General features: G+C 41.0%; 1 protein-coding gene across 10 annotated transcripts in view; it reads left to right on the top strand.

The window, feature by feature from the left end:
• The window catches only part of PPFIBP1 (PPFIA binding protein 1), a 168071-nt gene that overhangs the window by 40880 nt on the left and 102605 nt on the right, over positions 1–24586 (top strand). For all 10 annotated transcript variants that reach the window (XM_070410505.1, XM_070410510.1, XM_070410509.1 and 7 more), the window contains one exon: positions 16597–16688. The gene's annotated coding sequence lies outside the window, so the exon portion shown is untranslated. The remainder of the gene's footprint in view (positions 1–16596; positions 16689–24586) is intronic.

Below are 24586 nucleotides of genomic sequence, written 5' to 3'. Positions count from 1 at the left end.
GATTACAGTTTATCTTTTACAGTTTATGGCTTTTCAGGAAAGAAGTTTGGCCAAAATTTAGAAAGTGGACCTTAGGAATATTCCTGGAGATCTTCTGGAATTCCTATATTCAGGAATATTTTTATTAGATCTTCTTTCCATGTCCATCACCTTTGTTCATCCCCAGTATATTCAATTCAGAAACGTGAACGAGTTTGGGTCTATAAGACGAGAAAGAAACTTGTGTTTTGTGGATGGCTGGGCCGCTTTCCTTTCCTTCACCAGCAACCCTGAGCATGCACGGTTCCTGTTTATCCGTCAGTACAATCATGAATTGGTTCATGCCTGGGCCTTTGCGGCAGCTCTTGAATGTTAAACCTGCCCCTACCCTCTTTTTAATAATGTACTTGCAAAATATTTTACAGATGGCTATTTTTATCCATGTAGTACTGATTGCTATTAGCTTTATTGTTTAAATTTATTCTTAAACTCTTAAGTTACCAAAGCACTAACTATGTGCTTATTGTAAATTTCAAACAATATAGGATTAAAAATGGAAATCTTCCCTTCCTCTTTTCCCACACTTCTTTCCTATTTCTGATCCTCTGTAATTCACAGAAATGAAAAATTGTTGGGTTATCATCCCAGGCATATACAACATTAATACACACATGTGCATATTTAGAAATTTTTGTTTGTTTACAAAACACTGTCATACTATATTATATTGTTTAACAGCCTCCTTTTTTTCCTTTCCTAATGTGTCACGAAACATCTTTTTGTATCCGGGTATACAGCTCTCCATGTCTTATGACTACATAGTGTTTCATTGGACAGATGAACTGTATTTATTTACACTTAGATAGTTTCCAATTATTCATTAACTCTAAAATGTTGTCATGAGCGTTTGGGTCCATAGTTGTTTTTTGTAGAGTCTTATAAATGGAGTTACCAGGTAACAAGGTCTGTGTATTGGAAATGATGACAGATGCTGCTAAACTGTCATTCAATAAAGTGAATCAGTTTACAGTCCCTCCCATACTTTAGTAGACTTCTTGAAGGACACCCAAGAAACTCTCAAGAGTAGTTGATTCCAAGAAGAACTGTGTATGAGGCATAGGAGAGGGAAGGAGACTTACTTTTTAGAACAGGTCCTTTTATACATTTTAAACTCTGTGCCATGAAACACACCACCAGCAACAACACTCTGTTAGACTTCCTGTTTTCCCACAGCTTCACAAATAGTATGTCTACCTGGTCTTTTAGTCCACGAAACAATGGGTCTCACTTTGATTTACATTTCTTTGATCACTTGAAAGGTTGCTTTAGCTTCATCTTATTACAATTTAATTTATTTTTTAAAAATTTACAAATACATTCTCATTGTAAAAACAAATAACTCAAATACCAAAGATAAAGTTGAAGTTCCCCCATCTCTGCTTCCTCATGGCTCTATCACCCATTGCGTTGCTCCCCCCAGAGCTGCCTGTCTGGGTGTAACCTTGTAGAATTATTCTCGGCATTTAATATGTTGTTTTGGTTTGTGTGTGTGTGTGTGTGTGTGTGTGTGTTTCTCTTAAACATAAAGGGACTTAGGAAATATGCAGACCCCAAAGGTTCAGTCACTGGGCTAGCTGGTCATGAACGGTGGGTTTCTTTTCTGTTTATACGCATTTGCTGTGTGAGACATTGAAGACTTACTAAACATCGAACTTTTGATCTCCTTCCTACTTTAAACCTTTAGATAATGTATACAACCCTCTGCATATAAGAACAAAGAATGAGTGTACATTTTTTATCTCTACAATCATATTTAAGGATATTTGAAAGGAATTCAAGTGTGTAGTTTAAAAATAATCTTCTTTAACATTCACATGGCTCATTTCACAAAAATACAATTCTTTGAGCTATTTCATTATGATTTGCCAAGTCTGGTCATGTTTTCACTTTTTAAAAAAAAAGAAAATCTGTTCTGGGTTATTTTTTCTGGGAGTTGAAGAGCAGGGAGATGAAGATACACTAATGGTAAATTTTTAAAACATATATATTTTTATTGATTTCAGAGAGGAAAGGAGAGAGAGAGAGAGAGAGAGAGAGAGAGAAAGAAACATCAATGATGAGAGAGAATCATTGATCGGCTGCCTCCTGCATGCCCCCTAATGGGGATCAAGCTCGCAACCTAGGCATGTGCCCTTGACTGGAATCGAACCTGGGACCTTTCAGTTTGCAGGCTGACACTCTTGCCACTGAGCCAACCAGCTAGGGCTCACTAATGGTAAATTTCTACAGGACTGATTTTCCCCTTTTGTACTAATTATACTTGCTTTTACTTTCCTCCCAAAGCTTCCTAACTCTCCCCTTAGCCTTTGATGTGTGTCTGTCCTCTAATATTTTACACAGATGACACTTTCAAGTTCTTGCCAGAAAAAGCCCAGGAGAATCCTTTTTATCTTGCCTTTTAGGTCTCTCCCACCACCCTCTCTCCCCTGCATCTGCTCTTTGTTCCCATGATGTCTCTTTTCCATTCTCCTAGGAGAGCCCCTTCACAGTCCCCATCAAGGGCAGGTGTTGTCCAGGCTCCTCACTGAGAACCCCTTGTCTTCCTGTCTGATGCCATGACTGCCCTGTGACCCCTGCTTCCAGAGCACTGCCAGGCAGAATGATGAGTCACTGGTCTCAGCAGGCTAACGGACCACAATCCTCTCTTATTGACTTCCTAACCTGTTTCCTTTGATCACTGTTTTTTCAGTTTTCAGGTTTCAGTCTATAGCCATCACTCTCTAAGGATCTCATCCTCTCTTCTTTTATTGAAAAGGAGTCACAAACTCAACTGCCAACAGGGGCTATCAAAATTACTAAAATGAATGAGGGGATAGGTAGGGACTGTGGTAAACTGCAGGGTACCTGCTGTGCCTACGGTGTGGACAGCAGAGTTGTTGTTCTGTAGAAGCCTTGGCCCAGTGGTGTCCAGTTTTCTGTTTTCTATGTGAAATCTCTTCAAGTTTAAATCACATTTGTTGAAACTCTTTGTAGGCCAAGAAAACAGATCTGGCAGTTAGTCATCTTGATTCTCAAGCTTCATTTTCATCTTTCACTCTAACATACTTCTGTATTTGCCTCCAGTTCTTTGATCATTTGTTTTCCTTCCTGTCTCAGACAGCCAGTTGTTTCCTCTCTACCACCTTTTGTCTACATAAAACATCTAGGATATCCCCTTTCCTCTTTTTTTCTTTACTTTCTTTAGTGCTCTTGCCCATGTTCCTAATATCCCATCTTTTCTTTATTCTTTTATATTGAATTTATTAAATGAGTGGTCTTCATTCATTGCCTTTACTTCTTCATTTATTCCTTTGATCGCTGCCTTTTGTCTTCCTGACTCTTCTAAGGCTCTTTCATTTTTCAGATCCTATGATTTGTACTAAACTGAATGTTCTTCTCTGGACAGTGCTCTACTTTCACTGGTTCACCTTGCTATATCCTAAACATATTATTTCTCTAAGCTTTTCTCACTGGCCCACTCATTTCACTTTTCCTGTTGGTTCTGGTGCCCACTGTGTGTATTCTGCTGGTACATCAGATTCAACATATTCGAATGGGGTTAACTATCTTACCTCTCTCCCAAACCCAGCTCTTCGAATTGACTCGTATTTTTGTTGATGACACCACTATTTTTTGCAGGTGTTTAGGTTCAAAACTTTGAAGCCATCTTTGAGTTCTTCTTTACTTCTGTCATTTCAATCACCAAGTCATATTTTCTGCATTCCAATTATCGCTGGTATTTGTGTCTTTGGTTCTCCTTCCTCGTCTTGATTCAAAGGCCCTTGATGCCTGAATTAGGAAACAGGTGATTCATATTAATACATCCATATTAATTTATGTAAAACAAACTCTGACCATCCCACTCACTGGTTCAGAAAACCTCAAAACCTCTCAGTTACTTACCAAATCTAGCCCAACCTCCTTACCACTACTCATCCAGGGCTTGTAGGATCCAGCCACCCCTGTCACTGTCCCTTCACACATTTGGCATTCCATCCAACCACAACTACTGCTGTTCCCTGAACAACCCCTGCATTTCAGCCCCCATGCTTCTGTTTCCTCTGTCTGAATTCTTTCTCCCTGCTTCTTCCAACTCTTCCTCTGCTCTTTTGAAATCTTAGTCATTGCTGAAACTTTCATCTTACCCATTATCTCTCTCTTTTTTTTTAAAATAGCCCCCCAAAACTACCCTTCACTGTAAATTATTTTTCCCTCTGGATTTTTTTTTCTATCATTTCATTTGCCCCTCTCATGATCTATTGTTACATTAGAGGCCCGATGCACAAAATTCGTGCAAGAGTAGGCCTTCCTTCCTCCAGTTGCCCACACCGGCTTCCCTCTGGCACGTGGGACCCAGGCTTCCCTCCTGCCGCCAGCAGGCACCTGAGACTGGGCTTCCTTTGCAGCCCTGGCTTCGTCCGGAACGACATCCGGTTTAATTAGCATATTATGTTTTTATTATTATAGATTATGGATCATTAGCATACTTCTCTTCTAATGGATTGTAAATTTTTTTTCCCAGAGACTATGCTTTATTATTTATTATTTTTTTACCCCCTGTAGTACATAGTCCAGTGGTAGGTCCTGAACACATACTTTAAATGAGAACTTTTGGGTTATTAATAATTAAAACATAAGAACATTGAATGCCTCCCCAACCCCAGCTAACTAGAATTCATGACGTTTTTAGTGCTAAGTGCCATGCTTGGCACATGGCAGGTTCTTAGTCAAGGGGGAAAAAATTCTCTGTTCCTCACTTGAATGTTTCGTGAACAGCCAAGAAGATTAGTTTCATGAGTGTTCGAGGACAACTGATTCTGCCTGCTGTTTGCAAAATTTGGAAGATGTATTATCACATAGCAGGAGTAGTTTTTGTTCAGAAGTACAATTATAGACAGACATTGGCAAGAACTCAAGTAAAGCAAAAGCCTTTAGGGTGAAACTCAATTGAGTCACTTAGGGGAAGAGGTGGCGCCCCAAAGTTTTAAGGAGGAGATTTTTATTAGGGATAATAATGATTAAAAAAGGATAATAATTAACAGCCTTTTTTTGAGAGCTTATTGTGTGCCAAGCTGTTTTTCTGAATTATCTCACTGAAATCTCACACAATAGGTGTGCCGTGTATTGTCTTCATTTTATGGATAAGGACCCTGAAGCACAGAGAAGTTAAGTAAGATTATTGCAGGCCACACAGCTGGAGAGGTGGAGCTGGGATTCAACCCAAACTGCTTGCTCTAGAGCAGTGGTTCTCAACCTGTGGGTCGCGACCCCTTTCGTGGTCGAACGACCCTTTCACAGGGGTCGCCTAAGACCATCCTGCATATCAGATATTTACATTACAATTCATAACAGTAGCAACATTAAAGTTATGAAATAGCAACGAAAATAATTTTATGGTTGGGTCACAACATGAGGAACTGTATTTAAGGGCCAGAAGGTTGAGAAACACTACTCTAGAGCCTTCCCTACCCTGTAATGGCAGAAGGAGTTGGGAAGGGGAGGAAAGGATCAGTCTGCAACATTTGTTTCCTGTTCTCATTCCTTTGATTTAAGTACAGGGTGGGGCAATAGTAGATTTATAGTTGTTCATATAGAAAATAATGCAATAATTCATAAATAATAATACAAGAGTAAACTTTGTGTTTTGGGTACTCACAATTGTAAACCTACTTTTACCCCACCCTGTACTACTTTATAAGCCCAGGGTTCAACTTCTGTTCTTGCCTCAAAGATAGTTTTATAGGATCCTTGAAAATCGTCCCTATTTCTTTTCCTTATTACTCAATGGCAGTGGAATGGAAAAGCACATGGTTTTTGTTCAGTAGGCCATGAGCTATCTATATCTACATATCTACCTTTCCACAAGGGACAGGAAAAAAATTAACCAACCTGAATTTTGAAGGTGAGCTGATGCATGTTAAATTGCACTTAGGAACATAATCAGCTATGGGATACTCTACAGGACAAACAAGCCAATTTCTTCAATAAATAACTTGCAAGGAGAAAGAAAAGAGATGTAGGGCGGAACCTATAGATTAAAAAATTCTTAACAGATCTATCAACTGACCACAATTGTGGACTCTAATGAGAACAAACAAATGGTTTTTGAAAATATGGCTTTTATAAGGCAATTGGAAATGTGCTCATTGACTGGAAATGTGATGGTATTGAAATAGAAATACCTCTTCCTAACAATAAGAATTATTACTAATTTTGAGGTGTGTGATGATAGTCTTACAGTTAAACGATCTTTTAGAGCAGCGGTTCTCAACCTGTGGGTTGCAACCCCTTTGGTGGTCGAACGACCCTTTCACAGGGGTCGCCTAAGACCATCCTGCATATCAGATATTTACATTACGATTCATAACAGTAGCAACATTACAGTTATGAAGTAGCAATGAATATAATTTTATGGTTGGGTCACATGAGGAACTGTATTTAAAGGGCCAGAAGGTTGAGAACCACTGTTTTAGAGAGATATACTGAAATACTCATGGAAGAAATGATATACGTTCTGGGACTTGTGGGTTCTCTCTCCCTTCCAGTCTCAAAAGAGAAAATCTATATAATAAAAACTGAGTGGTTGTAACGCCATAACGACCAAAGACTGGTCACCAGGAGGTGCACTGATGGGTGCACTTTACGCTGCATCCCGCAGCGCGCCGGGTCTGGGTCCCATGTAATTTCACGCGCTGGGCCCCTAGTATATAAATAAAATCATGGGGAAATTTTCATTCACAATGGTAACCAGAAACATATATTAAGCAGCCCTGAGTTACCATTTCAATACCAAATGAAATAAAAAATCCTAACATACTTTCAGTCTGGTAGTGAATTGCTAGTGGCACTGTATTTAATACTTTTGTACTTTAGGAAAATATTAATGCTTTAGTGCAGTAAGAGGAATTCCATTCCAATGCATTTATCGTAGGAAATAATTTGCCTAAAAAATTAGTATGCACTAAGGTTGCATAGAAGATAGTATCAATGGATGTTTCTCTCTCTCTCTCCTCCCTCCATCCCTCCTTTCTCTCCCCATCCCTTTCTCTCTCTAAAATCAATAAACATATCCTCAGGTGAGGTTTTTTTTTTTAAAAAAAAAAAACACAACAAAAATCTTTCATGATAGAAGTGAGCTTATGTCCCTTGTATTTTTTTCTTCTTATCAGCAGTGATGGGTATATGGGTAGCAAAGCATTAAATAGTTCATCCTATATCTTTTTTTTTTTTTTTAGAATTGCAGTGGGTTCTCTCTTGAGATTTAGAGAATTTATAGGTCAATGTGTCTTTCTGAATATGGAAGCTGAAAATCAAATAGTCAGATATTTTACCTGCAGTATTTCTATCCTAGTGTCTATAAAACTTCAGGGTCTTATGTTGTTTGACAGGATTTCTAATAGACGGTCGCTGGGTAAGACCTATTTTAGGCAGAAAAAACTCTTTTTAAAACACACATGTTGCAGAAACCATGGTCCTAGTCTAACAATGAAAATACATCTATTTCATGTGGGGAAATTTAAGGGGAAGAGTCCTTACTGTTCCTGCTGGGTCAGCGATGATTGTGTTCATAATGGGCCAACCCCTCTCACAGCCAGACGACCTCACTGAGGTCTGTTGGTTCTCGCAGTTCTGGCGTGATAGTGTTCTATACCAGTGTTTTGATAGTGTTATGTACCAGTGGGATGAAGTCACTGTTTTATTAAAACAATCACTGTTATAAATTCCACATTAGTTCAGAATGCTCTTTCGGGATGCTAGTGGAGTTAAAGTGGCTTGTCTTCATATTTTTTGAAAGATATTTGTAATAACATGTTAGTTAATGATAAAGGTGGAAGGACTTGAACCTATAGAACTTCTTGGCTATCACAGCTAGAATTTTAAAGGCAGGGCACTTGTTTCTCCTCTGCTTTCAAAAGGATAAGACATATTTCAGAACATTTGTAGAAATTTTCTGAGGAAATGAGTGACTATGTGGTCAGCAACCTCTGATTTCTACCAAACTACCCTTATGCTTCAAGATCTGTGCAACTAATGGGAACATCTATTCTAAAGTTCTTGCCCAAAATGTTATTGAAACCCATTGTATAAACATATTGTTAGGAACATTTTATATTATAGTCCATAATATTTTTCATATAAATATTTTTATACATTGTTATATAATACTTTCACTATAGGTCATGATATTTGTCATAAAAAATAAAGTTTAATGTTTGCCACGAAGAAAAATTGGTGTGCTAGGAAGCTGAGCCATGTGGATTCCCTCACACCCAGCCTCAGAATACTGTCCCACACCACATGTAGCCAGGCATATGTTTATTTTTACTAGTATATGTAACTTTATGGCAGGCTTTAATAATTCCATTCAATTCAGTCAAAACTTTCAAATTGGAACTTTTGAATTCCAAAATTGCTTAGCATCTTTGAATTATAATTTTTTTGGAGGGAAATAAAAAAATAATTTGTCAGTATTGGCAAAGAAAGCTATGCATTAAAGACAAAGGCAACCATTACTAAACACTGCAAATATGATTGTGAAGCAATATGCTAACTTAAAAATATGTGGGCCTTATTTAATGTAGTATGTCAGTAGACATTGCAAATGCTACAATTCTGGAGTCTTGAGGGAAATTTGACTATAATCAATTGGATTGTGGCATGACAAAAAGGTTCACTAAGGACTATGGGACATCAGAGATCATCACATTATTCATTTAGCTAGTATTTATAGCACAGTGCTTGGTCTTGTGGGAACACACAAAAAACTATACACTGACCCTTTTTAAAACATAAGGGATAAAGTTCAAGCTCTTTGTTCATCCTCAGATTTGCAGATATACTGTAATGTGTAATTTATTAAACACTTTAATGTCTATATTTTGGCTATGAGCCACTACTTTCTGGTGCTGCTTTAACTTGATCTTTCCTTCCATCACTAACCCTAGTTGTTAGCTTTTTTCCTGACCATTGCACAAAGAAAGACCTTGTAGATCAGTTCATATGAGTTAATGGATAGGCAGAAAGCAAAGCCATGTTGGAATACAGATGTTTATGGTTGGCTGGGCATTGTGTTACTAGCCAAACAGCCCGACCTCATAATTTAAATTTGCTTCTCAGCTAAACTAGCATTACTTGTCAGGGACCTTGAACCTAAAGTTCAACAATGCCAAGGGTCTATTTGAAAGAACCTATTCTTTGATAACAAAGTCTTATTGAGGAGGGAAAACAACCTTCTAGAATATTTAAACAGTGAAAGTCCACATGTGATTAAATGCCCACATGAATGAATGGGTTGAAATATTCAATGCTGTTGGCAATGAGAGAAGGGGAAGACTATGTAGGGACGGAATTAAAAGGCTTTGTTATTTGACCAAGACATGAAACTGGCTACAAATCTGCTTTTCAGCATGGTTAGCATCAACCTGCTTTATTTGATTGTAACTCCGACAATCCCTATTTCTAGTCAAAGGGAGCCAGGATTTTGGACCCTGTTGGGTTCTGAAGTTTCTGATAATAAATTTTTATCCTATCTGGTTACCCTCCAGCTTTATAAACTTCAGTACACTCTGTTTCCCCTTCCTTTAAGGTCCAACTCATTGATGGCTTTTCTCTAAAGTCTTTTTGGATCCCCTAATCAGAGTCCTACAGCACTTTGAACCTTGAACAAGCAGCTTTAGTGTAGTCTTTTGTGTACCTTTTTCTCTGCTGGATGGTGAGAATCCAGTCCTCCCAGGAAATGCAGATTGTATCCCACAATATTTAGCACAGAGATGTGACCGCTTCACTGGATGTGATGTTGGTAGTGAAAGAGAAAATAGGGGAGTACAGAATATGTATGTTCTCAGAAGAAAAAAAAACAGGCCATCCTGGTTACATGAAAGACCAAAAACAGAAGGAGGTAAAACTGGAAAAGTAGGTAAGGCGTAAGCTGAAATGTCAAACTCAAGGATTTGACTTTACTCTGCAGACACTGAAAGCCGGTTAAAGACTGGCTAAAAAAGATGGTTAAGACCACCTCTATCTAAATGTGAAATTGGTGATGACTAATCTAGCAGTATATTTTCCCCTTATTTTTTAAAAATATATTTTATTGATTTTTTACAGAGAGGAAGGGAGAGGGATAGACAGTTAGAAACATCGATGAGAGAGAAACATCGATCAGCCACCTCCTGCACACCTCCTACTGGGGTTGTGCCCGCAACCAAGGTTGAACCTGGGACCTTTCAGTCCGCAGACCAATGCTCTATCCACTGAGCCAAACCGGTTAGGGCTCCCCTTATTTTATTTGGATCATATAAACCTATCTTTTAGTACAAAAGAGCACGGGTTCACATGTAGGTGACGCATTTGCTGCAAACATCCGGGGGCACATCGGGAAGTGGGGTTAGTTCAGCGCGGGGACATCTTCATGTGACAGTTACTATCTGGATAGAGCTCTTCTTGCCAAGCTATTAAAATTTTTCCATAACTTCTGTTTGCTCAGCCTTTTCCCAGATGGAAGCTAGGCAGAGGATAAGACTAGATGGGAACTAATGTGGGAGATTTAAGGTCCCTCCAGTAAGCTTGTGTCCCAAAGGCTTTCTGAAGGGCTGAACTGCCTGGAGAGGCCTCACTCACCAAGAGGAAGACAGACATTGGTCAGTTAGTTTGATTTTTTTTTTATTACTTGTGGTAAAAAACAAAAAAGGATATTGTGGGCTTTTATATTCCCAGTATCCCAAGGTTAGCCCTAATCTTAGAAATCAGAAGGGTCTTAAAAGTCTGTGGAAGTCCATTTATAGTCTTATTTTAGGTATCTTATCCTAAACTGTGCAGAGGTGTACTTTACTGTCTTTAACTAACATTGCTCCCTAGTAGACCTTTTAAGATTTCCTTTTATTATCTGTAACTTTCATAAAATTAAAATGATCATCAATCTAGCAGAGAGATGTATAATAACCAGTTCTGAACCTGGATTGCCTGGGTTCTGACCCTGACATTTCCATTTAACAGTAATGTGGCTTTGGGCAAGTTATTTAACCCCTCTGCCTCAGTTTCCTCATCTGTAAGATGGGGATAATCATTTACTCTCCTCACAGGATTTTAGTCAGAATTAAATGAGTGAATTCATTGTTAATTTACTAAAAGTAAAGCCCTTAGAATAGTGCCTGGTACATAAATTCCCAATAAATATTGTCTGTTATTGTATTGTAAATGAGAACATTAAAGTAGCTAAAGGTTAAATGACTTAGGTAATATCCAGCAAATGATTAAACCAGGATTCATGTTTCTCATTTCAAGATTTAGTGCACTGAGGTAACTGTTTCCTAGATCAGAAGTCAGCAAGCTTCTTCTTAGAGGACAAATCAGTTAGTAAATATTTTATACTTTAAGAGTCCTACAGGCTCTGGTGTAACTACTTCACTCAATCATTGCAAAAGTAGCTCTAGCCCTAGCCAGTTGACTCAGTTGGTTGGAGCATCTTCCTATACACCAAAAGCCTGTGGATTCAATTCCCAGTCAGGTCACATACCCAGTTTGCAGGTTCAATCCTCTGTTGGAGGCGATCAATTAAAGTTTCTCTCTCTAAAAGAAAAAAATTCTATCTAATAAAGACAGAATATGCAAATTGACCATCACTTCGTGACAAAGATGGCGGCACCCACAACCAATAAGGAGAGAATATGCAAATTGATGCGACAAAGATGGCGGCAGCTGGGCTGGGACGCTTGCATCGTCACCATGGCGATGACGCAGGCATTCCATCCTGCCCCAGCCGCTCCAGGCCTCTAGGCAGCACGCGAAGGCAGAAGGCGGTGCCAGCAGCCAGGGGAAGGAAGGCCTATTCTTGCACGAATCTTATGCATTGGGCCTCTAGTAATAATAATAATCCTATATAATAAAGAGCTAATATGCAAATGGTCATCACTCCCTTGTGCCCTCGCACCCCCCGCCCCAGCGCTGGGGCCGGGGGACCTGAGGCTGTGCCCCCTGTCCTGTGGGGCTTGATTGTGGGGCTGGCCAAGTCTGGGTTTTGTGTGATTTCGAAGCGCACGCGGATGGGCGGGGACTTGACTCTGGTTCCTGTGGTGCGCCCCAGACTCTGACAGGAGGGAGATTTTCATACACATTTTACTAATTTTCTTTCATTTCTGATACTTATAAAGAAAGGGCAAATAGCAATATTAAAATATTTCCTCTAATTAATTCCCTTTTAATGTGCACGAATTTTGTGCACCAGGGCACTAGTAATAATAATTTTTAAAAAGCAGCTATAGACAATATGTAAGTAAATGGGCATGGCTATGTTTCAATAAAACTTTATTTACAAAAATAGGTGGCAGGCCATATTTGCCCTGTGTTTCAGATGCCTGCTTTAGATGCCTATGTCATACCTGACTAGAGACTTTGGATTTTGGTTTAGTTTCAAATTAAGAAATATGATATTATTATAATAAATAGTAACTTCACTTCCTAATTATTATGTCTTAACATGTTACTCTCAGTTCTAAAGGTCATGAATTAGATTAGAATATTAAAGGGATTTTGAAAATAAGCAATAGTAGTGTTTTATATCACAAAGGGATATACAGAAGCCATTTATTTAATGGTTTGGAGGATTTTCTTGGAATGTATATTCTGAAATTTGGGCAGGATGTCAATGGTTTGCTTTATTAAGTGAACACAAATACAGACTTTTTTATTTTTGTTTTTGAAAATTCTGTATAGGAAAAGTTTAGGAGTCAAATAAAAAGCTATTTGTAATTATCTTTGTCATTACACTGAGTTTTTCTGCTAAGAATGTTGTTTGCATGGGTTTGGATTTTTTTATGGCTTATTTTTTTAGTTTAATAATGTGCTCTTGTTTTTAAATTAAACTTTTCAGTGAGCCTTTTTGTGAGTGACTGGCTGTGTTGGTTTGTTCGTATTTATAGCTCACGTCTGTTTCTGAGGAAATGACTAAAGTCTCTTGCATTTGGTCAAAACTGTATAACAAAGGGAATCTTTGACAGACTTACACAAGGTTCATGATGGAAACTCAAAAAATCCAGTGGTTTATGTTTATAAATGTTTTATGTATTCAGTCCTGGTTGAATCGAATAATCGAAGCTCTGTGTTGAGGGAGGGATGAATATACTCAGTGCCTCTTAATTCAGAGAATTCTTCTGGGGCAAGTTCAGGCAATGCTTTCTTAGATTTTCTTTTAAAAAATTGTTTTCTAATTTTATATGTTGTTTTTAAATTTGGTCTTACAGAACATAGGTATACCTTTTTCTTCTCTTTAAACGGTTCCACTGACTTTCTCTTCCTCATTCCTAAAAGGCCTGGACATATGTGAAGTTTGTAAGCTTTGCACATGTAATTTCTAGCAAGGAGGCTGGTGAGGTTCGGGTCAGGGTCTGGGGTAGTGATTGACTCACAGAAACCCACTGTGTCTTACTCCCTGCTGGAGCCCCCATCTCCCCCACTCTGGAATATCCACAGGCCCTCTCCACCCTCTTCTCACCCCCTTACTGTTGGTTTAGTCCTCATGGAAGTATAAGTGTTTGTTCCAGGGCAGAAGACAAAGGCACTGGGTAAGAAGGAAGAGAAGGCCTGGCTCCTGCCTGCTTGGACCTAGGATGACCTGTGTTCTGGGACCCAACTTAGAATTCACATTTTTCCAAAAAGACTCTGTTAGGGAGGGTGGTTGGATTTTGGTATGATTACTGTGCTCGATCAGCTGTGTTGTGCTATGAACTCACTGGGATTTTTCTGCACTAGCTTTAATCATCATTTAGTTTCAACTCTTTTATAAGCAGTTCAAGGAACCTCTTCTCTGACTAAGTTTTGGATCAAATTATAAGAGAAATAATAATGTGCTCAGCCCACTACTACACATCCACTCACTCTCCTGCCTCCATTCTCAGAAGCACCCATGGGAGAGTGTTCCTAGACACGCACTTTGAAAACTGCTGATTAATATAACTGCTTTTGGAGCACACACTAATCTTAGAGTAGGGCTTGCCTATGTATGCATCATTAAGTGCTTAAAATTTACCTAGATTGTGAGTATGTGAAACAGCTCTTGTATTATTTATTACTAGAGGCCCGGTGCACAAAAATTTGTGCACTCGGGGGTGTCCCTCAGCCCGGCCTGTGCCCTCTCGCAGTCTGGGACCCCTCGGGGGATGACCACCTGCTGGCTTAGGCCCGCTCCCCAGGGGATTGGGCCTAAGCTGGCAGTCAGACATCCCTCTGGCAGCCCGGCAGCCCTTGGGGGATGTCCACTTGCCAGTGGGGAGCAGGCCTAAGCTGCAGTCGGACATCCTTAGCGCTGCTGAGGAGGCGGGAGAGGCTCCCACCACCACTGCTGTACTGGCAACCATCAGCCTGGCTTGTGGCTGAGCAGAGCTCCCCCTGTGGGAGTGCACTGACCACCAGGGAGCAGCTCCTGCATTGAGTGTCTGCCCCCTGGTGGTCAGTGTGTGTCATAGTGACCAGTCATTCCCAGTCCTTCTGCTGTTAGGGTCAATTTGCATATTACCCTTTTATTAGATAGGATAGAGGCCTGGTGCATGGATGGGGGCCGGCTGGTTTACCCTGTGTCCCGGATCAGGGTGGGGGTCCCGCTGGGGTGCCTGGCCAGCCTGGGTGAGGGGCTGAGGGCCGTTTTCAGGCTGGCCACACCCCCTTCAGGGAGAGGGGTCCTGCTGGGATGCCTGGCCAGCCTGGGTGAGTGGCTGATGGCTGTTTGCAGACTGGGGGTCCCCGCTTGGGTTCCTGGCCAGCCTGGGTGAGGGGCTGATGGCTGTTTGCAGGCTGGCCACAGCCCCTTCAGGGTGGGGGTCCCCCATGGGGTGCCTGGCCAGTCTGGGTGAGGGGCTGATGGCTGTTTGCAGGCTGGCCAAGCCTCCCAGCGGGGACACTCACCCCATGAGGGTGTGGCCATCCTGGGTGAGTGGCTGATGGCTGTTTGTAGGCTGGCCAAGCCCCCCAGTGGGGACCCTCATCCCATGAGGGTGTGGCCAGCCTGGGTGAAGGGCTGATGGCTATTTGCAGGCTGACCACAGCCCCTTCAGGGTGGGGGTCCCCGTTGGGGTGCCTGGCCAGCCTGGGTGAGGGGCTCATGGCTGTTTGCAGGCTGGCCACGACCCCCACCCACCCAAGCTCCCAGTGGATGCTGGCTGGAAGCAGGTATCTGGGATTTATTTATCTTCTATAATTGAAACTTTGTTGCCTTGAGCAGAGGCCACAGCCAGCCAGGGCAGGCGGGAAGCTTGGCTTCCTCCATCACAGGGGCAACCAAGCCTCCTGCTTGCTCCAGCTCCATGGCTGCCGGCCGCCATCTTATTTGGGTTAATTTGCATATAGTTGCTCTGATTGGCTGGTGGGCATGGCTTGGGCGTAGTGGAGGTGCGGTCAATTTGCATGTTTCTCTTTTATTAGATTAGATTTCTTGTATTATTTATTTGTATAACAACTGTAAACCTACATTTGCCCACCCCTGTATATTGGTCATATATGAAGCCAGCTTTAGGGGAGGCCAAATGGACAGATGTGAACCTCAGTTGAGAAATTCCTTCAAGACAATCTGTATCCCCCATTCGTGCTTGAAATTACATTGTCAGTAATGCATTTTATTTCGGTGTCAAGCACCTGCCTTCTGAAGCTCTCTCTCTCTCTCTCTCTCTCTCTCTCTTTTATTGAAAATGTCCTCAGGAAGGATATCTATCAAGTTGTTCGAACTTTGGAGCCGATCCTATTTTTCCTACTTAATGAAACATCTGGAGTCACTGACTCCTCAAAGGCACAGATAGAAGAAGGAAGCTGCTCCACTCCTACCTCACAGTTTTGTCTGGGCCTGGCCCTGACTATATATACATTTGAGATCACATGTGAGGTCATGTTTAACTTGGAGCTACTTTGCTTTCTCATGTAGATGGAGGGAATCCTGGGGTGTCTGAAGAGTGAGCACCTCAAAAGGAACTCCCATCTCCTAAACATTCCTTTATTACCTTTACTATATTTTATAACTATAATGGTGTGTATCTACATGTCCATAGGAATACTAATGGGATAAGTACATATTATTTAAAAGGGAATCAATCAGAAAAACAAGTCTAAAAAACAGTGTATATGTTGCTACAATATTGACTACATATTATTCTTGTTGGACAAGAAAATAATAATCTCTTCCTTTTTTAAATCGTAAAGAGATATTGGAAAACTGTGGTTTTTTTATTTACCCAACAAACATTCATAGAGGACCTAACATGTGTCAGGCACTTTGGACTATAACATTTAATGCTGGTGGTAGCAGAAACTCAGGCTTCGAGGAATATTTGAGGTTGTCCAGTAACAGGAAATAAGGAAGAAGAGAGGGAGGCGGTGCTGGATGGGGAGAAGGAAGGAAGGAAGAGGAGGGGACACGGAGGAGGAAACGGTAGAAAGATAAAGGGAAGGATTATCAGTTAAATCTCTTGGTCCTTAACATTTTCTTAACACATGTGTTATCTTCTTTGCTTATACAACAACTTACCCATCAATGGATTTTTTTTTTTCTGGTCTGCTATAATTTGAAATTAGTGTTAATTTATCTTTTCCATGTCTTTTCAGTATTAAAGAACTTTATGGACCATTCTGCTAATAAGTACAAGCAAGATTTGAAGAGCTGAAGGAGAAATCGGTGCTAAACCTTCCTTTTTAATGTAAGTAAACTCACTCATCACCATTGTTTGTTTCTCACATCTTTAAAGCCTGCAGTTACCTTTCTGGATACTCAGTGTGTAAATTTTTCCCCACTAGTAAAGTTACTTGACTATGTCAGTCTACTCATTATGCCTATGATAATTTGCGACCCACCCCGTTTAAAATTTTTTAATTCTAAAAATAATATGGCTTACATAGATGGCTGTGAATTTAGGCTTGTTGTGACTGTCACTGAGCAAGTCATTTTTTGTTACTGAGAAGGAAAACACAGACCTGGTAGCACATAAAAAGCACCGCCTTCTCTTCAAATCCTTTACTGTTCTTTATCTCAGACCATTTCAGTGCCCCATCAAAGTCCGTGAGAATCGGTCAACCCGTTAAGGACCCTATAGGCTTAGAAAAACGAAGTGTTTTCATATAAGCTTACTTACTCCATTCCTCTCTGTTTCTCTTGCTCAGTAATAATAACGACAATTATTTATTGAGGTTGTACTAAGTGACAAGCCCTTGACTAATTCAGTTCAGTTTTCATTCAATGACTACTTTTTTCTGAGTGCTTGCCACATACCAGGTACTGCTCTGACACTATTGCCTTAGATCATCCTCCTGCCAACCTTGCAGAGTAGGAGTTAATATTTTAGTGATCTAGATGAAGATATTGAGATTCAGAGAGTAGTAAGGAGCGTGCAGATGGTCACACAGCTAGTAAGTGGCAGAACCTGGGGTGTGAGCATAGCACTGTCTGACTTTCTGATTCGCCACATCCTAAATAGTGTTTAAAGCTTTTTATGGCGCATCTGTCGGTAGGAGACTGGAAATGTCTGGGTTGTATTCTTAATACGAATGTGACCCTAATCCTTCTAAACTGTGGCTGTAGTCACAACAAGGACTGGAGTTGGAGAAACATCCTCCCACCTTCGAGAGGTAGTTTTGGCACCTGGATGGGGAGTTAAGAGACCTAATGTTCAGTCCCAGCCTTTCCTTGGATTTCCTGTGTCCTTGAGACATTTAACCGCTGGGGAAACAATTACTTTTATGCCAACCAAGGAGAGCAGACCAGATGTTCCCCAGGTTCTTTTTCAATCAGCTTTTTATCGACGTATCTCTTACGTAGAGGAAAGAGCACAGATCAGAAGTGGATGGCTTGCTGGGATAATTATGACACAGTGGACACACCTGGGTAACAGCACGCCAGCACCCTCTTTCCTAATGCTCCCAGGAATAATCTACTTCCTGATTTCTAATGCCATTCATTGATTAGTTTGCCTGTTTTTAAAGTTTATGTAAATAGCATCATACAGTATATCTTCCTTTGTGTCTGGCTTAATTTCCTTATTATGGTTGTGGAATTCATCTTTGATATTACATTTTTCATTTTCCTTGCTATTATGCTACTCAATTATCCATCTCTTTTACAATTGGTGGATATTTAGGTAGTTTTCCAATTTGGATGTATTACAAATAGTGCTCCATTGAATATTTTTGTGCATATATTTCGATGATGATTGTGTTTTGTGTGTTCAGGGACCACTCAGTCATTTAGATTCTGCGTCTCTGTGGAGTGATGCTGAAGTAGACACCTGTGAAAGCAGACAGGTTGATTTTAGCTGGCCAGGTGATTTGTCTGTTTGCTAGTTAGGAAGAGAGAAGCATCTATTGGCTGCCTTCTGCAGGCCCCCTACTGGGGATCCAGCCAAAACCCAGGCTTGTGCCCTGACCGGAATGGGATGACACTCAACCAACTGAGCCACACCAGCCAGGGCTCAAATAGTCTTTATTCTAGGCAATTCATACTAAAAATTCTGAAAAAAATTGGGGGTCACAACCTTACTTGGACGTGTGTGTCACTTAGGTGGTATCCTTGGTTCATTATAACTTGAGACAATGAATGAATGAATTTCTTTTTATCATGAAACTTACACAAGATTTTCCCTTCCATTTTTTTCTCCTTTAGAAATCCCTCTCCAACCAATTATCTAAGATCATCTTTACTATTGAATGGAGATGTAGTTTTGCTTTTAGAGCCATTCCCTCAAGCATACATTTCTTTTGTGCGTGAGAGTGTGGATGGAGTTTGAGGGCTGCTGAAGCTAGAAGTCTTTTCTTTTTAAAATTTTTTTATTTGCTTCAACTTTAAAAAGAATTGGTATTAGAGAGAGAGAGACAGACAGATATCCATGTGAAAGAGAAACATAATCAGCTGCTTTCCTCATGAACCCCAACCTGAGATTGAACCTGAAACCTGGGTTTGTGTCCTGACTGGGAATGGAACCCACCATCTTTTGGTGTACAGGGCGACGCTCCAGCCAACGAAGCCACACCATCCAGGGTGAAGCTAGCAGTCTTTATTCTCGGTTGCTTTGTTTTCTCTTCACCTCTTTGGAAATTGGCAGTCAGTGGCTTTGATTTTTTTCTTTTCTTCTTAATACAGACATGCAAGCATATAGCTGCAGACAGAAAGGGAATGTTTACACGTTTAGCAAAATGTGTGGGGAGGTGTTTGTATGTGGGTGTGAGCACACGGTAACTCTATAATTGAATCAGTGGTGTGTTTTTCTTTCCAAATGCTTTTATACATTTAATCAGGAGGCCTTAGCATCTCTGATGGCACTTAGTTATGTAGTCTCAGCAGTTTTTTAAGAAGGAGGGAGAAGGTTCAAGGGAATTTTGACGCTCGGTGGATCTGTGGTTTAATATTATGGTATTCTTGGGAAACCAGGATGTCAATTAGCCAAGGCTCTCCATTGCTTCAGGAATGAAAAAGTGGAAGAAGGGATTTCAATATACTTAAATCTTCATTTAGCAGCAGCTCGAGGCTTGAATCAGGGGTTCCCAGGATGTGTTCCTTGCTACCACAATGCTGTCCTCTCCTCAAATCACAGCCCAGAGCTGGTTCAACCAAGAGGAGACTTCATTTAAGGGTATGGTGGTTTAAGCCATTGTAGCAGGATTCATTTAGTCTTTAGGGAAAAAAAAAAAAAAATATATGCTATCTCTTTAGAAAATGTGGTAGCTTTCAGAGCTTGAAATAGCCTTGACAGTTTCCTGTGACTATTACCTTGAACTGAGAGAGGTCTTTCCTCGCCAATGGCTGACTCCTAAGCATAGTCCAATAATTGTATTTGTCTTCTGTGTTTCAATTTGTATTTCAAAACCCAAGTTGTCATCATACGATCAGCTTTTCTTATTTGTATGTTCGTTTTTACTTTATTCCTTTACCCTCATGGTAGTAATTATGTGCTTGGCTTTAGTTGCATAGGCCATTTGACACTGTGATATTAAGAGATTTTAGAAGAAAAGGTCATCAGCTGTCTTTCTGGGCTATTCTGGGCATTTTGTACTGGTTTTGTTTTGGATCCAGCTTTCCTTGCCTTTGATGAGCTGTTCCTGCCCCTTGCCTTGGCCTCTCATCGTGCTTGGAAGCTTTTCAGTAGTAATTGGACGACTGCTTCGTGCAGCAAATACACAGTCTCAGCTTTGGGAGGGAGTCGAGAAGACGGATGAAACGCTCCGTGAATGCTTCTGGTTCTAGCGTGTGGGGTTCCTGGAGCAGGAAGCCGGCTTCCAATACACCGCCGTCGAAGGTGTTTCCTGCTTGAGGAGGTTAGCTTTTCCACAGGGCAGCATGTTTCCGGGGGCATTCTCAGAAGCCTGGGTGATTGGTGGGGTTAAATGGTCTTGCTTAGACATCTTTAGAAATTAAAGAATGGATTATTTGCTGAGAAAAGTTGACTTTTTGGCGTCACAGTCTAAATTGGTCTTGCCTGAGGTTTGGCACAGAACACACCTTTCAGAGGCCTGCACCCAGCTTGGGATTCCTGTGTTGCTGGGGGAGATAAAAACCGAATATCGAGCAGGAAATAAGTGGCCCCCAAGAAGTAGCTGAACTGCCCTGGCCAGTGTGGCTCAGTTGGTTGGGCAGCATCCCAGGCACCGAAAGGTTGTTGGTTTGATTCCAAGTCAGGGCATATGCCCAGGTTGGGGCCTCGATCCTCAGTAGGGGGTGTGCAAGAGTCAGCCAATCAATGATTCTCTCTCATCAGTGATGTTTCCCTTTCTCTCCCTCTCCCTTCCCTTCTTGCTAAAAATCAATAAAAATATTTAAAAAGAAAAAAAAGTAGCAGAACTTCAAGTATAAGACCTCTCCCAGGAGAAAACAGCAACAGATTTACATTGACCCACAGCACCTCCTGGCCTGTTGACTTCTCTTTCTTCCCCTCGTTAACGAGCAGAGCAGCAAGCACTTCTCTGTGAAACTGTGTGAGTGATTCTAGAGGGACAGAAAATACTAATTCTACTGGAGTGTTGCAGGATCCAGAAAGTGACTTCTGTTTCCGGCGAAGCTGAAAAAAGGCACTGTGTTATGGCTGGGTCTTTGCACTCTTTACCCAATACCCGATATAAAACAGGCGATGCTTGCTACCATTTCTATACTGAGTCATTGCTTGTAGGGGATGTACCAGGCTTAGGTTCCCGTGAGCCTCTGCCATGACATTTTCTCAACTGATCAATATATAACCTTGTTTCTGTTTAAAGGCACCTTACTTAATATTATTGATTCATTAACATTGAACTCATGATAGTGTAAGTCATGCCTCAGCAAGGCTTATCTAACACATGCATTTTCTCCGCAAGGCGCATCACAGCTTTCTTGCACTTAGGAACACTAGACAGCACTTCAGCCGTATGCTTGGGGCCACTTTAAACTTTGAAGTCACCAACAAAAACGACAAAAAGTGGAACAACAAGGACACTCGTTTATAGTATGAAAGCTGAGCTGCAACAAAAAGGTAGAGCATCCCCTCAGCTGGGACTGTGCTCACAGGCACCTCAAATGCTTTGCTGCCTGTGTATGTCCATGGATGACCACGAAAGCACCACCAGCATTGATTTCGAGGTTATGAATAGATTCTTGAGTGGGCGTATTCACAAATGTCTACTGTATAACATGAAATAATCCCAATTATTGTGGCAGGAGCCCCCTAACTGTCTGGTGCCAGCTCCACAGTTCATGTAGTAAACTAATCATTTAAGGTAAAAATGAGTTACAAGTTGGTATCGTGACCGATATCCAGATACAATTTTAAACAGCCTCATGTAAAGTGAAGACTGTCAAGGACAACTTGCCCAGTTATTAAATCCTGTTGTGGAACAGATGACAGTTAACACTCTGCCAGGCTTTGACCATAGAGTAGGAACAATGTCTTGTGTATCGCCATGTCCTTGGCATGAAGGGTGATAATGGCCAGCACATAGTGGGACCTTAGCAAGTGAATGAACACTAAATGAATGAATGAGTGAGTGAATGAATGAAAGAGCAAGGAGAAACCTGCTTGTGATGCCTTACCATCCACTTCGGGGCACTTTAGGAGTCTGGTGCCTCTTTTCAGCTTAGATAATTTTCTGTCCACTTCTCAAGTCAGTGGTTACTAATTGTCAGAAACAGTAGTGCCTTAGAGCTGGGGTAGCATGAAGTGTATCGTAGCTGGGCCTGAGATAGGAACAGGAGTACCACCAACCATATTGAGAAAACTACTTAAGGGCTAGATTACAGCCATGGGCAAACTACGGCCCGCGGGCCGGATCCGGCCCTTTTGAAATGAATAAAACTAAAAAAAAAAAAGACCGTACCCTTTTATGTAATGATGTTTACTTTGAATTTATATTAGTTCACACAAACACTCCATCCATGCTTTTGTTCCGGCCCTCCGGTCCAGTTTAAGAACCCATTGTGGCCCTCGAGTCAAAAAGTTTGCCCACCCCTGGGCTAGAACAAGTATTTGACTCTTTCTTCCATCTTGTCATGGAGCCTGGTTTGAAGTTTTTTCTCTGGTATTTCTGCCACCAGCTTCTCTCCACTTTAGTCCCATCCTACACTGCTGTTACTAGAAATGTCAGTCTAGAACACGGATTTGGTCATCTTCATCTCTTGCTTCAAAAACAGCACTCGTCCCGTAAGATACAATCAAAACACCGTAGTGATCTGGTTCCATCCCTACACTTGAGACTTCTGTCTCTTACCATTGCACTGAAGTACACCCTCTGCTCAAGCTGAACTGGGCTTTTCCATGCATGTTTCCCAAGCATGCCTTTAAGACTTCTGGCCTTCCCTCCGGTTGTTCCCTCGGCCGGCGTTATCTGCTCCTTCTCCCAGGTCATTCTCAGCTCTAGTTCAGATTATAGCTTCTATGCTGTCTCTGGTGAGATGCCCATCTCGCCCACAGGTATGAGCTATTCAGGACAGGGCTCTATTATTCTCATCTTTGTGCACAGCCTCTAGCATGTAAATATTCCGTAAATGTATTTAAACAAGTAAATGAATCTAAACATTATCTGGAAGATTTGGAAATGTGAAGGCTTTTTTTTTTTAACCCTTTTAAATAAAAAAGAGGCTCGAATATCAATTTCTGAGTTCAGACAAGTAGAAAGATGTGGCCACTCTTTTGTTAATTAGCTTTGTCTGTTGTGAAAAACTGAGCTTTTCCACTCAGGAAACATCTATACTATGCCATGCTCCCTGGCCCCCGATATCAACATCCAGGGACTAGATTTAATTAAAGTAGAAGCTAGTTAAATTTTATGTGAGAGGAAATGACATTCAATTTCAGATATTATCTATTTAATTATTTCCTGCAGATTAACCGTTTGTTCCACCAAATGTTTATCGTGGAGTTTCTGTCTCCAAGGATCTGGGCCAAAGGCTATGGAGCATGAAAAGATAAGCAGGACACAGGGGCTTTTGTCTAATGAGAGCGAAGGATATGGAAGCACATTTCTTTAAAACAGGATAAAATATGCACTTACTACAGGCAGTGCTATGGCGGCGTGAAGGAAGGAGTGATTGTTTCCAGTCTGCTCAGCTCCATAGAAGAGCTTGAATTTAACCTGTGCCTTCAAGGGTCATTTGGGGGTAGTTTAGTAGGTGGCATTAGGGCAGTTCCAAGGAAAGGGAACCATATAAGCAAAGGCACGGAGGCAGCAAAGTACAGGGAGCAACAACAGGAGACAAGTACTGCAAGGAGTGTCAGAGTCGGGGGGGGGCGGGGGGGGGGGGGAGGGGGCGGGCATTGTTAAAAAAAGACTGGAAAAGTATGTCAGGATCCTATTATAGGCAATTTACTTGGACTTAATTCTGTAGTTATTAGGAGTCACGGCAGATTTTTTAAAAAAAGTTTTTTCTTGATTTTAGAGAGAAGGGAAGGGAAAAAAGGAGAAAAAAAGTCATCAATGTGAGAGAGAAATATTGACTGGCTGCCTTTTGCATGCCCCATACTGGGGAGTGAACCTGCAACCCAGGCCTGTGCCCTGACAGGAATCAAACCTGCGACCTTTCGGTGCATGGGATGACATTCAATCAGCTGAGCCACATCAGCCAGAGCCGTGGCCGATCTTTAAAAAACAAAGGAAGTACATGACAGCAACTAGCATCAGCTGGAATTTGTAAGCATTTACAACATGCCAAGCACTTTTACTAAATCCTCACAACACTATGAGTTTAAGACTATTAGTATAATGGTCTTATAACATTTTATAGATATAATGGAAAGTCCAGAGAGGTTGAGTAATTTGCCAAGGATCCACAGCGAATCAGTGAGGACCTGGGATTTGAAGCCAGGAAGTCTTCTATAAGAATTTGGGTTTCGAACCTAGGATTGATTAGAGGATTCAGGAAGACTCTGGACTTTCTGAATTGTTTGGAAAGTGTTTCGTATATATGAATGTGTGCATTTGTTTAAGAAAAAAAAATCTATAGCTTTAATCACACAAGAGGTGTGCAACATAAAAGGTAAATTAAGACTATAACATCACTCTCTTTTGCTCTCAAGAGTCCTCCAGTGTATTCAGTGCATATGATGGCAACTTTATGCTTATGCTGCTTCTTAGGTTGGAAGAAACA

This window comes from Myotis yumanensis, unplaced genomic scaffold (assembly GCF_028538775.1).
Source record: "Myotis yumanensis isolate MYYU_CA2020_CCGP unplaced genomic scaffold, mMyoYum1.0.hap1 SCAF_3, whole genome shotgun sequence".
Lineage (NCBI taxonomy): Eukaryota > Metazoa > Chordata > Mammalia > Chiroptera > Vespertilionidae > Myotis > Myotis yumanensis.
The sequence above is the reverse complement of the archived record's forward strand: the minus strand, read 5'-3'. Positions and strand labels throughout refer to the sequence as shown.